At 41.7% G+C, this 13,005-nt stretch overlaps 1 long non-coding RNA gene across 1 annotated transcript in view; it reads left to right on the forward strand.

Moving 5' to 3' along the window:
- Positions 1–11,244: 11,244 nt before the first annotated feature.
- The window catches only part of LOC121816805 (uncharacterized), a 60,405-nt gene continuing 58,644 nt past the window's right edge, over positions 11,245–13,005 (forward strand). Inside the window, exon 1 of the long non-coding RNA XR_009596715.1 lies at positions 11,245–11,585. This is a non-coding gene — a long non-coding RNA (uncharacterized LOC121816805). The remainder of the gene's footprint in view (positions 11,586–13,005) is intronic.

Consider the following 13,005-nt stretch of genomic DNA (forward strand, 5'->3'; position numbering starts at 1 on the left):
AGAATCCCATGGACAGAGGAGCCTGGCAGGTTATAGTCCATGGGGTCACCAAGACTCAGACACAACTCAGAAACTCACACTTAACGATTATTCCTTCAAGCGTGGACCTTTGATGAAGAGGACGGTTGTATACCTAAGGGCTCGTGGAGGGAAGCTATGCAGAGGAGTTCTGGAAGGGATGAAAAGACAAAATGTGCTTGAAAGCATGAAAAACAGCTAGAACCCCTCAAATCATGAAGGTGACAGGGTTTGGAGTGCATCTCCAGAGTAGGAGAACCAGTGCTCTGCCTGTTGCTGGCAGCTCAGAGAGGTGGTAGGACCACTAAGGGGAAGGCTACCAGTTTTCATTAAGGATCCAGCCTTGACATAGAAGCAGGATAGTCACTTATTTTTCAATGGTTAATGAGCATCTCAAGGCTGGTCACAATGGAGAAAATCTGGATGCTCTTCCAGCATTTTCTGGGCACAGTTCAAACTCCTGATTGCCCTAGATGAAGAGAGAGAGCCAAAATAGGGCTCCTGATCCCATTTGGGGTCAGAATTTTTGATAAGCCCAGGGTATGTCTAGAGGACTGTACATTGATCCTTAGAGATCTCAGTTGAGCTCCTATAACATAAACCATTACTTTCAGCAAGTGGGACTCACAGAATTTACACAGAACATGTGTGTGTGTGCATGCATGCAGTTGCTAAATCATGTTTGACTCTTTGCAACCCCATGGACTGTAGCCCGCCAGGCTCATCTGTCTATGGGATTTTCCAGACAAGAGTATTGGAGTGGATTTCCGTTTCCTTCTGCAGGGGATCTGCTTGACCCAGGGATCGAACCTGTGTCTCCTGCTCGGCAGGCAGAGTCTTTACTATTGTGCCACCAGGGAAGCCCTATGCAGAACATAGCTAATTTCATTTCTTCTGAACACAGCTAATTTCTCCAGTCCAGAAAGCTGGACCCTCTTGGACAAGTATGCTGATCGTTCCTAGTCAGAAAACGGTCTCAGTTTAGTAATTATTATGCCCAGTCCAATGTTGTAAGAAAAATGTACATTTCCTTCCAAGGTAAGACAAGACATCTCCCTATCACTGCTGCCCCATCCCAAATGCGGACCTCCAGTGGAGGAGCAGGTGGAGGAGGAGGACATTTGCTTCTCCACTGCGTTGCCTTGTGTCTCTCAGCCCTTCTCATCCACTCTCTGGGCTGCCTCTGGCTCTTCCTGGGTTGGAGGTAGGGGAAGGAGAAGAGAGAAGGAAGCAGGAAAGCTCTTACTTAACCAACACTGTGAGATGTATCAGAGCCTGCAGGTGGCTGTAGCCAGCTCTTTTGGGGGAACTTTGTGAGTCCTGCAGTTGCGCTCTATTCATTCTGGGGGTGGCTTTGCAGTTCTCTTGCTGGTGGCTCACAGTTTCTCACCTTGGGACTCTTGGCCTGCCTTCCTATGGCATCACTTTGCCCCTCCAGACAGTCCTCTTGGCTAGGATTGAGATGATCTCAGGCCATCTCTGTCTTTTGTGGCTGATATCTGATCCACAAGAAACACTTGTGTCTCTTCCACTCTGAGTGTCTGGGAGCACTGTTCCATCATGATGCAACCATGCTCTTTTATTCATTGTGACAGCAGCCTGCTAGCCTTTACTACTTGCCCTTCACATGTCTCAGCCCTGAGACAGACATCAACCATATTCAGGGCACATGGATCAGTCTCTTAAGTGGACCGTTTATGCCCCTTTTCTTGCCTTCAGGTCCAGAGAAAACACTCTGACCCCTACCCCATGGGATGGCCATGAGACTCAGAGTGCCGCCATAGTTCTCTCCCCAAATCCTCCCATCTTAAATGATATTCATCTTTCAATTTATTGGGGTTTGCTCTTAATGTGATAAAGGGCTAATAAGTTTTAAAAACTGGTTTGTACATACTGCCTTTGCAAACTCTATTCCGAGCATCGCATCTCTTTTGGAGTGTGGTATCTATTATCTGGTCCAATGAGGCTAAAAGACTTCTGTCTTAACACTCAGTCACATTGTATAAGAGATCAATGAAGAAATGTTACATTTACTTATTCTGTCATTTATCCAATGGACACTGAACTTTCATTGTGCTGATACATTTAGACTAGATGCACAGCTCAATATGGGCTTCCCACGTGGCTCAATGGTAAAGAATATGCCTGCAATACAGGATACCCAGGTTTGATCCCTGGGTCTGAAAGATTCCCTGGAGAAGGAAATGGCTACCAACTCCAGTATTCTTACCTGGGAAATCCCATGAACAGAGGAGTCTGGTGGGCCGTAGTCCATGGGGCTGCAAAAGTGTCAGACATGACTTAGTGACTAAAACAACAACAACGTGGTTAGATGTAAGCACACGTATTATATAACCATGAAGTCCCTAGTATGCATAACAAGTATGTTACTATCAGTTGTATATGTTGAGTGGCAGTTTTGTGGGTATTCAGTATGAAATAAATATATTAGTTAATAAAGAGGACCCATGGATTAATCATGAGAATGTGTCATAAATCAAAGATTATAGCTTACCCAATTCAGTGCATCCAAGTTAAAAAAAAACTTAAAGTCTTTTGGGGAGCTCTGAGTCCAGACCCTAACTACAATAATCACCAAGATTTGTCAAGTATGACCATATGCTAGACACTATGCTAAATATCTCATCTAGTCCTTCCAACAACCCAATGAGGTTACGTACTGTTTTTTCCCCCATTTTACAGATAAGGAAACTGAAACCCAGTAACTTTCTCAAATTCCTATGGCATACTGTGGAATCAGATTCAGGTCTGCCTGACAGCCAACTCACTCCCACTTCCCAGACGGGAACCATCCGCATTTCATCAGGTGTGCTACGGGCTAGCAGACACGACATGTTGGAATGGAAAGAGCTTTGCAGTCAGTCAGAGCTGGTTTCTGAGTTGGCTGTGTCATTTATTAGCTGTATGATTTGGGTCAGGTTCCTTAATCTTGATCTCTTGATCCCACCTATGAAGTAGAGAATAATAATATTTACTATTCAGGATTGTGATATGAAGTAATGACTTTGAAGCAGCTGGCATATGGAGGCCCTCAAAAATCATATATTTTATCATTTCTATTCTGAAAGAGATGGGAATACCAGACCACCTAACCTACCTCTTGAGAAATCTGTATGCAGGTCAGGAAGCAACAGTTAGAACTGGACATGGAACAACAGACTGGTTCCAAATAGGAAAAGGAGTACATCAAGGCTGTATATTGTCACCCTGCTTATTTAACTTACATGCAGAGTACATTATGAGAAACGCTGGGCTGGAAGAAACACAAGCTGGAATCAAGATTGCTGGGAGAAATATCAATAAGTTCAGATATGCAGATGACACCACCGTTATGACAGAAAGTGAAGAGGAACTAAAAGCCTCTTGATGAAAGTGAAAGAGGAGAGCGAAGAAGTTGGCTTAAAGCTCAACATTCAGAAAACAAAGATCATGGCATCTGGTCCCATCACTTCATGGGAAATAGATGGGGGAAACAGTGGAAATAGTGTCAGACTTTATTTTTTTGGGCTCCAAAATCACTGCAGATGATGATTGCAGCCATGATATTAAAAGACGCTTACTCCTTGGAAGAAAAGTTATGACCAACCTAGATAGCATATTGAAAAGCAGAGACATTACTTTGCCGACTAAGGTCCGTCTAGTCAAGGCTATGATTTTTCCAGTGGTCATGTATGACTGTGAAGAAGGCTGAGCGCTGAGGAATTGATGCTTTTGAACTGTGGTGTTGGAGAAGACTCTTGAGAGTCCCTTGGACTGCAAGGAGATCCAACCAGTCATTCTGAAGGAGATCAGTCCTGGGTGTTCTTTGGAAGGAATGATGCTAAAGCTGAAGCTCCAGTATTTTGGCCACCTCATGCAAAGAGTTGACTCATTGGAAAAGACTGTGATGCTGGGAGGGATTGGGGGCAGGAGGAGAAGGGGACGAAAGAGGATGAGATGGCTGGATGGCATCACTGACTCGATGGATGTGAGTCTGAGTGAACTCCGGGAGATGGTGATGGACAGGGAGGCCTGGTGTGCTGCGATTCATGGGGTCGCAAAGAGTCAGACACAACTGAGCGACTGAACTGAACTGATTCTTACTCTTCACCTGAAAATGTTTTAAGAGCACATGAAAGGAGGCAAGCCAGGCTTGGATCACAAACTACAGTAATCTAGGACTTTGGTTTTGGGAATCAGGCTCCAACCATCTAGAACTTATCCTTACTAGGGATTGTTCTGTTGTGGTTCTTAAGTAACACTGTGTAGCTGAATCACAGAGCACACTTGGGGAAATGCTCAGGACCCCAATTTCTTTTGGACTGGAACTTCTGAATATGGCATTATTCTTCCCTCTGGAAAACATACAGTCTTCAGTACCCCTGGATAGTATATGGTGGTATTAGGCAAGAGCTCCTTTTGGTAATAGAGTGGTTGGATTGTGGCTGGCTTGGGCATGATAATGCTGTTGAGTCTCTCTGTTAGAGATCAAAGGAGAGAATCCTGGGAAGTGTTCCCCAGTGTTCTCAGCTGACACTGAAGGAGTCGTAGCTAGAGAGGGCAGATTCAATCTGCTATTTTTCCACAGATCCATAGAACCTTGTCTTCCCAATTGTTGCCCTCTGGCATCTGAGATGGTGGCAAGGGCATAGCCACATAGAACTTGAGTTGTGATAGTACAATTGCTACTTCTAGCTCTGTCCCCAAACTTCCAGCTGTTATAAGTCTCTGCTTTAGAGCAGGAAAGCCAGAAGAGTCAGGAAAGCAGGACCTGGGCAAAAACAACAAGGAACCGCCACCCCGGGCTTTCATTCAAACACTTCTTCATCGATATTATTTGGATATTGGAGTTGGGCTGTGACATCTCTGACACCTAGTCGGCAGGCAGCTTCCTGAAGCCCCCTTCTGTCCCTTCCCCACATGGCTCCTCTTCTTCCCCTCACTTAAGTTATTCATAGAACCTCTTACAGATCTAAGAAACTAATTGTGAAATACCTTTGTGATTACAGTTCAGACATCTAATTAGAAGCAAGGAATTAAGCTCCCAAATACCACAAAATGAAAGCTTGAGATTCTCCTAACAAAACCTCTGCTTTCCACGAATGGGGGCTGACTCATCCATCCACCTTCTGCTCCCCAGCCCTTGTCTTTCATGCTGAAGTCAGCCAGTTTCTTCACCTGGATTTGGAAAACTGCTGAGGTCTGGTTCAACTTCATTCCAAAATTGTCTGTCAATAGCAGGGACCTGGAAAGTAACTGCCTGTTGCAGGGAAAACAGGATAAAGGCACATTCCTTGAGTTTGAGAGTCTCATGAAGACTGTCAATACTGTGTTTCTTCTCATGACAACAGACTAAAAATGGACAATTAAATATGAAGCAGAAGGACTATCTTGCTGTTGTGATTTCATTTAAAATGCATCTAGGAGACTGGGTGATACTGAAGTATGTGACTTATTTCCTTCTATGAGTTGAGATAAAATGGTTCTAATTTTCTTGCTGTTTTTCTGGCTTTAGGGCCCTGTGAAAGAATGTTCCTTCTCTTGCTTTTGGTGGGAATTGGATGTTTGTCGATTTAGCATATGCTTAAAATATTTTGGCTTTGGAAAACTGCACTGATAGCCTTTTCCCTCTAGTCAACACGAATCTCATTTTCCTCTAGCTCTCATAGCTTGTGGCTCCAATACAACATTTCTCATATTCTACTTTATTCTATGGTGACTTATATTTCTGCTTTTCTCATGTATTAGATATGTAGTTCTGTGTGTGGAAGAACTGTATCTTATATATCTTTGTACTCACCTGGGTCCAGTCTGGTACATTATGTAATGTAGGCATTCAATACATCTTAAATGAAGTTGGATCTGAAAGATCATACAGAAGGGGGAACTCTGAGGGACAGCAACAACCATCTTTGTAGCAGATGTGCCAGGGTTCAGCTATGGACAGCCTGCACAAATGGGCATGCCCCTGCTTCTCTCTGCCTGTGGGTATTCTCTGACCGTGAATGTGAGCTTGGAAGCAGGCAGATTAGACTGCAACTGCCAAGAGTATTGCCTGAGGAGCAACCCTCAGCCAAGGAGGGACAGGCCTGGCTAGATAAGTAACCCTGCTTCCTTACCTTCATTCTGAGAAATGTTCTATGCAGTTTCTTAGAGGGTTACTAGAGCAGGAAGTTCTGGTTCTCCAATAGCAGTTGCTGGTTTTTTTTTTTTTTAATTGAAATACGCTTGACATACAACTTTGTGTTAGTTTCAGATGTACGACATAATGATTTGTTATTTCTATATATCGTAAAGTGATCACCACACTATGTCTAGTTAACATCTGTCACCAAACATAGTTACAGAATTTTTTTTCTGATGAGAACTTTTAATATTTACTCTCTTAGCAACCATCATATATGCTATACAGTATTATTAACTATAGTTGCCATGCTATATATTATATTCCCATGATTTATTTTATAACTGTAAGTTTGTACTTTCTGCTTTCTTTTACCCATTTTACCCACACCCCACCTCTGACAACCACAATCTGTTCTTTTTTGTTTAATTTTTATTTTATATCGGAGCATAGTTGATTAACAATGTTGTGTTAGTTTCAGGTATACAGAAAAATAAGTCAGTTACACATATATGTCTATCAATTTTCAAAGATTTTTTTCCTGTTTAGCTTATTACAGAATATTGAACAGAGTTCCTTGTGCTATACAGTAGGTCACTGCTGTATTTTAAATATAGTAGCATATACATGTAAAGCCCAAACTCCCAATCTTTCCCCCTACCCTTCCTTTCCGGTAACCATAAGTTCTTTTCCTAAGTCTGTAAATAAGTTCATTTGTAGCATTTGTTTTTAGATTCCACATATAAGCCGTATCATGTGATATTTGTGTTTCTCTGACTTATTTCACTTATTATGATAATCTTCAGGTCCATCCAAATGGCATTATTTCATTCTTTTTGATGGCTGAGTAATATTTCACTGTATTGGGTGGGCCAAAAAGTTCATTTGGGCTTTTCCATAAAACCTTATTGAAAACTCAAACCAGCTTTTTGGCCATCCCAGTATATATGTACCACATCTTTATTAATTCATCTGTCGACGGACACTTAGGCTGCTTCCGTGTCTTGGCTATTGTAAACAGTGCTGTAATGAAAATTGGGGTACATGTATCCTTTCTATTTTTTTCTCTGATATACATCTAAAACTAAAAATAGAACTTCCATATGGTCTAACCTGTGCTCTAGATCCATGAACTTCCTTTATTTTTAGATTCCACATATAAGTGATAGCGTATAATATTTGTCTTACTCTGTCTCACTTATTTCCCTTAACATAGTGCCTTTGCATTCCATCCATGAGTTTGCAAATGGCAGGAGTTCAGCAACTCTTATACACACACATGCACTCCACATCTTCCTCATCCATTCATTTGTTGGTGGACGCTTAGAGTGTTTCCATATTTTGGCTATTGTAGACAATTCTACAATGAACATGGGGTTATATATATCTTTCTGGGTTAGTGCTTTTATTTTCTTTGGGTAAATACCCAGAATGAAATTGCAGGATCATACTGTAGCTCATTTTAAGTTTTTTTTGAGGACTTTTTATACTGTTTTCCATAGCAGCCGTACCAATTTAGATTCTTGCTTATAGGACAAGAATTCCCTTTTCTCCACATCCTGGCCAACACTTATTTTGTCTTTTTGATAATAGTCATTCTAACAGCTGTGAGGTAATGTCTCATAGTGTTTTTGATTTGCATTTCCCTAATGATTAGTGAGAAACACTGGGTTGGAAGAAGCACAAGCTGGAATCAAGATTGCTGGGAAAAATACCAATAACCTCAGATATGCAGATGACACTACCCTTATGGCAGAAAATGAAGAGGAACTAAAAAGCCTCTTGATGAGAGTGAAAGAGGAAAGTGAAAAAGTTGGCTTAAAGCTCAACATTTAGAAAATGAAGATCATGGCATCTGGTCCCATCACTTCATGGGAAATAGATGGGGAAAGAGTGGAAACAGCGTCAGACTTTATTTTTTTGGGCTCCAAAATCACTGCAGATGGTGATTGCCACCATGAAATTAAAAGATGTTTACTCCTTGGAAGAAAAGTTATGACCAACCTAGATAGCATATTCAAAAGCAGAGACATTACTTTGCCAACAAAGGTCCATCTAGTCAAGGCTATGGTTTCTCCTGTGGTCATGTATGGATGTGAGTTGGACTGTGAAGAAAGCTGAGCGCCGAAGAATTGATGCTTTTGAACTGTGGTGCTGGAGAAGACTCTTGAGAGTCCCTTGGACTGCAAGGAGATTCAACCAGTCCATTCTGAAGGAGATCAGCCCTGAGATTTCTTTGGAAGGAATGATGCTAAAGCTGAACTCCAGTACTTTGGCCACCTCATGTGAAGAGTTGACTCATTGGGAAAGACTGTGATGCTGGGAGGGACTGGGGGCAAGAGGAGAAGCGGACGACAGAGGATGAGATGGCTGGATGGCATCACGGACTCGATGGACGTGAGTCTGAGTGAACTCTGGGAGTTGGTGATGGACAGGGAGGCCTGGCGTGCTGCAATTCATGGGATTGCAAAGAGTCGGACACTACTGAGCCACTGAACTGAACTGAATGATTAGTGATACTGAGCATTTTTTCATGTATGCCATCTGAATGTCTTTGCGAAACTGTCTATTCAGATCTTTTGCTATTGTATTAGTTCTTTACATTTTTGGATATTAACCCCTTATCAAATATGTGATTTGCAAATACTTTCTCCTTTTCTTCTTGGTTTCCTTTCCTGTGCAGAAGGTTTCTGGTTTGATATAGTCCCAATTGTTTATTTTTGCTTTTGCTGCCTTTGTTTTTAGTGTCAAATACAGAAAAATTATTGCCTAGACTGATGTTAAGAAGTTTACCACCTATGTTTTCTTCTAGGGGTTTTATGGTTTCAGGTCTTACATTCAAATATTTAATCCATTTTGAGTTAAATTTTGTGTATAGTATAAGATAGCGGCTCAGTTTCATTCTTCTATGTGTGGTGTCCAGTTTTCTCAACACTATTTTTTTAAGAGACTGTCATTTCCCATTGTATATTTTTGGTTTCCTTTTCATAAATTAGTTGACCATACAGGCATGGGTTTATTTCTGGGCTTTCTGTTCTGTTCCCTTGATCTATCTGTTTTAATGCTGATATGACAGTAGTTTTTTTTAATGTATTAATTGAAGCATAGTTGGTTTAAAACTTTTCAGATATACAGCAAAGTGATTCAGTTATATATTTATAAATTCAAATGCTTTCCCACTATAGGTTATTGCAAGAAATTTAATATAGTTCCCTGTGCTATGCAGTAGGTAGGTACTTCTTATTTCTCTCTTTTATATATACTAGTGTATATATGTTAATCCCAAATTCCTAATTTATCCCTCCCCTCCCCTTCCCCCTTTGGTCATCATAAGTTTGTTTTCTGGGAGTCCATTTCTGTTTTGTAAAGAAGTTCATTTGTATTGTGGTTTTAGAGTCCAGATATAAGTGATATCATATGATATTTTCTTTTCCTGACTTGCTTCATTTAATGATAATCTCTTGCTGTTGTTCAACCGCTAAGTCATGTTCTTCTCTCTGCGACCTCATAACCTGCAGTATGCCAAGCTCCTCTATCTTTCACTGTGCCAGAGTTTGCTCAGATTCATGGCCATTGAGTTGGTGCTGCTGTTTAACTATCTCATCTTCTGCCACCTTTTTCTTCTTTGCCTTCAATCTTTCCCAGGATCAGGGTTTTCTTCAATGAATTGGTTCTTCACATCAGGTGACTAAAGTATTGGAGATTCAGCTTCAGCATCAGTCCTTCCAATGAATATTCAGGGACAATTTCCTTTAGGATTGACTGGTGTGATCTCCTTGCTGTCCAGGGAACTCTCAAGAGTCTTCTCCAACGTCACAGTTCAAAAGCATTAATTCTTCTGCATTCAGTCTTCTGTATGGTCTAATTCTCACATTCATACATGACTACTGGCAAAACCATAGCTTTGACTATATGGACATTTCTTGGTCAAGTGGTATTTTTTTAATTTTTAACATGCTGTATAGGTTTGTCATAGCTTTCCTTCCAAGGAGCAAGCGTCTTTTAATTTCATGGCTATAGTCACCATCTGCAGTGATTTTGGAGCCCAGGAAAATAAAGAGGTACATAAAACAGGATTCTGTGAATGAATCTAAAGCTTTTTGGAGCTTTTGAACAGGGGAAGAGTGAAATTCTGCTTCTGGTCAGGAAATAGAGTTGATGCCTCATAGAGGGGCTCAGAGTAGAGAAGTAGAAGTTCAGGCTTAGACCAGTACATGAGGAGTTCACTAAGGAATAGAACCACACTCTGTTTTAGACAAAATGACTAGAAGAGGAACATTATATAGTGGAAGAAAGGGTTTCCAAACTCACAACACAGAAATCTTCAGAAGAGGAGTGAGAAAGAGTCACTGATCATGTGCCACAGGAGGATTAAAGCCTGGATTGGTGAGGACACTTGATCCATATTTGAGAGGCCCTTGGACTGCAAGGAGATCAAACCAGTCAATCCTAAAGGAAATCAATCCTGAATATTCATAGGAAGGACTGATCCTGAGGCTGATGCTCCAATACTTTTGCCACCTGATACAAAGAGCCAGCTCATTGGAAAAGACCCTGATGCTGGGAAAGATTGAAGGCAGGGAGAAGGGAATGACAGAGGATGAGATGATTGGATGGCCTTATGGACTCAATGGACATGAGTCTGAGCAAGCTCTGGGAGTTGGTGATGGACAGGGAAGCCTGGCTCGCTGCAGTCCATGGGGTCGCAAAGATTCAGACACGACTGAGCGACTGAACAACAACAACATTGTGGGGGACAATGGGTAGAAGAGGATCTTGGGCTGTATTCCAAATAGGAACACCATCTTAGGCTTGGGTTTCAAGCCCCAGTGATCTAGAACTTGTCTGGTTTTGGCTGCTTTATATTTATTTCTTAGTAAAAGTATGTGTATGTTACTTGTATCAACTGAAACATAGGGCCAAACTGTGAAACTAGTGTTCTACATATCTGTCAACACAACAGCTTAACACATCCTTAGTCTTATGACTGGCCATGACACAATCCCAGAGCCAGGGACGTGTGATAAAGAGAAGGGAGAAGGCCAACAGACAGAATGGAACGATCTGCTGCGTGCATATGTGTTCCTTCATGAATAAACTTTATTTGGTTACAAGATCTGTTCCTGGAAACAGTTTTAAGGTATTGTGTTAGGTGTACTTTTGGTGCAGAGATTTGAAAAATAATGGCAAATCCCTCCTCTAGGTTTGACAGTTTGGTAATCGGTGAGTTGGTTTCTTTGGAAAATGAAGCCAGGTCCCTCCTAAGGCAAAAATAAAACAAAAACATTATTCATGAGCATGCAAGAGCAGGTGGATGGTATTGGAAAATCTCGGTTATAATTCACCAGGTCTGGGGCCTTGGGCAAGTCTTCACCATCTGCCTCTTCCTTCACCTGTAAAACGAGGGGTTGACAAGCCATCCTGAGGAGATCTGGGACCCCAGGTAAGATGATTGGGTCTGGAGAGGCTGGATTCAGGGCTGGCCAGAAGAGGCCTGCCTATGCAGGCATATTCTTTGACCAGAGCTTTGATTCAGCACATTTAGTTGTTTTGGCCTCTGTTGAAATGAGGAGGTAAGAATATTTCTGAAAGTCCTCCTTCTACTTGAAACTATTTGGGGTCTGATGCAAGGTCTGTTTATATGCTTCCTTTGCCTTCTCCTTATGTTTCTTTTCCTGTGTTCCCTCAAAAAGCAATCAACTTTGTTGAAGTGTAAGTGAATATCTTTGGTTTCAAGATAATTTTTCCTTTTAAAATATGTCCTGTGGAGAGTGGTAGAGGGGAAAATAAGCTGGGTTTGAACAAGGGAAGTGAGAAGCCTGTGAGGGCCACCTGTTTTGTCTGACCCACACCCATACTCTGGGTTTCTGCTATTTGGGAGTTCTTCTCAGATGCTCTAATATATTTTAGTGCTATGATGGCAGGGTGTGGTAGATTCTTTCACACATGTAGCTGGACTGTTGGCCATAGGAGGGTACACAGACTTATTATACGGTGTTCAGTTCAGTCACTTAGTCGTGTCTGACTCTTTGTGACACCATAGACTGCAGCACGCGAAGTCTCCCTGTCCATTACCTACTCCCGGAGCTTGCTCAAGCTTATGTCCATTGAGTCAGTGATGCCATCCAACCATCTCATCCTCTGTTGTTCCCTTCTCCTCCTGCCTTCAATCTTTCCCAGCATCAGGATCTTTTCCAGTGAGTCAGTTTCTTTGCATCAGGTGGCCAAAGTATTGGAGCTTCAGCTTCAACATCAGTCGTTCCAATGAATATTCAGGACTGATTTCCTTAGGATTGACTGATTGGATCTCCTTACAGTCCAAGGGACTCTCAAGAGTCTTCTCCAACATCACAGTTTAAAAGCATCAATTCTTCTGTGCTCAGCTTCCTTTATGGTCCAACTCTCATAACCGTGCATGAATACTGGAGTCATCCATAGCTTTGACTATACAGAATTTTGTTGGCAAAGTAATGTCTCTGCTTTTTAATATGCTGTCTAGGTTGGTCATAACTTTACTTCCAAGGAGCAGGCTTCTTCTAATTTTGTGGCTGCAGTCATCATTTGAAGTGATTTTGGAGCCCAAGAAAATAAAGTCTGTCACTGTTTCCACTGTTTCCCCGTCTATTTGCCATGAAGTGATGGGACCAGATGCCATGATCTTCATGTTTTGAATATTGACTTTTAAGCCAGCTTTTCACTCTCCTCTTTCTCTTTCTTCAGGAGGCTCTTTAGTTACTCTGCTGTCCACACCCTAAGGGTGGTGTCATCTGCATATCTGGGGTTATTGGTATTTTCCCTGGCATTCTTGATTCCAGCTTGTACTTCATTCAGTCCAGCATTTCTCATGATGCACTCTGCATACA

This window comes from Ovis aries, chromosome 16 (genome assembly GCF_016772045.2).
Source record: "Ovis aries strain OAR_USU_Benz2616 breed Rambouillet chromosome 16, ARS-UI_Ramb_v3.0, whole genome shotgun sequence".
NCBI lineage: Eukaryota > Metazoa > Chordata > Mammalia > Artiodactyla > Bovidae > Ovis > Ovis aries.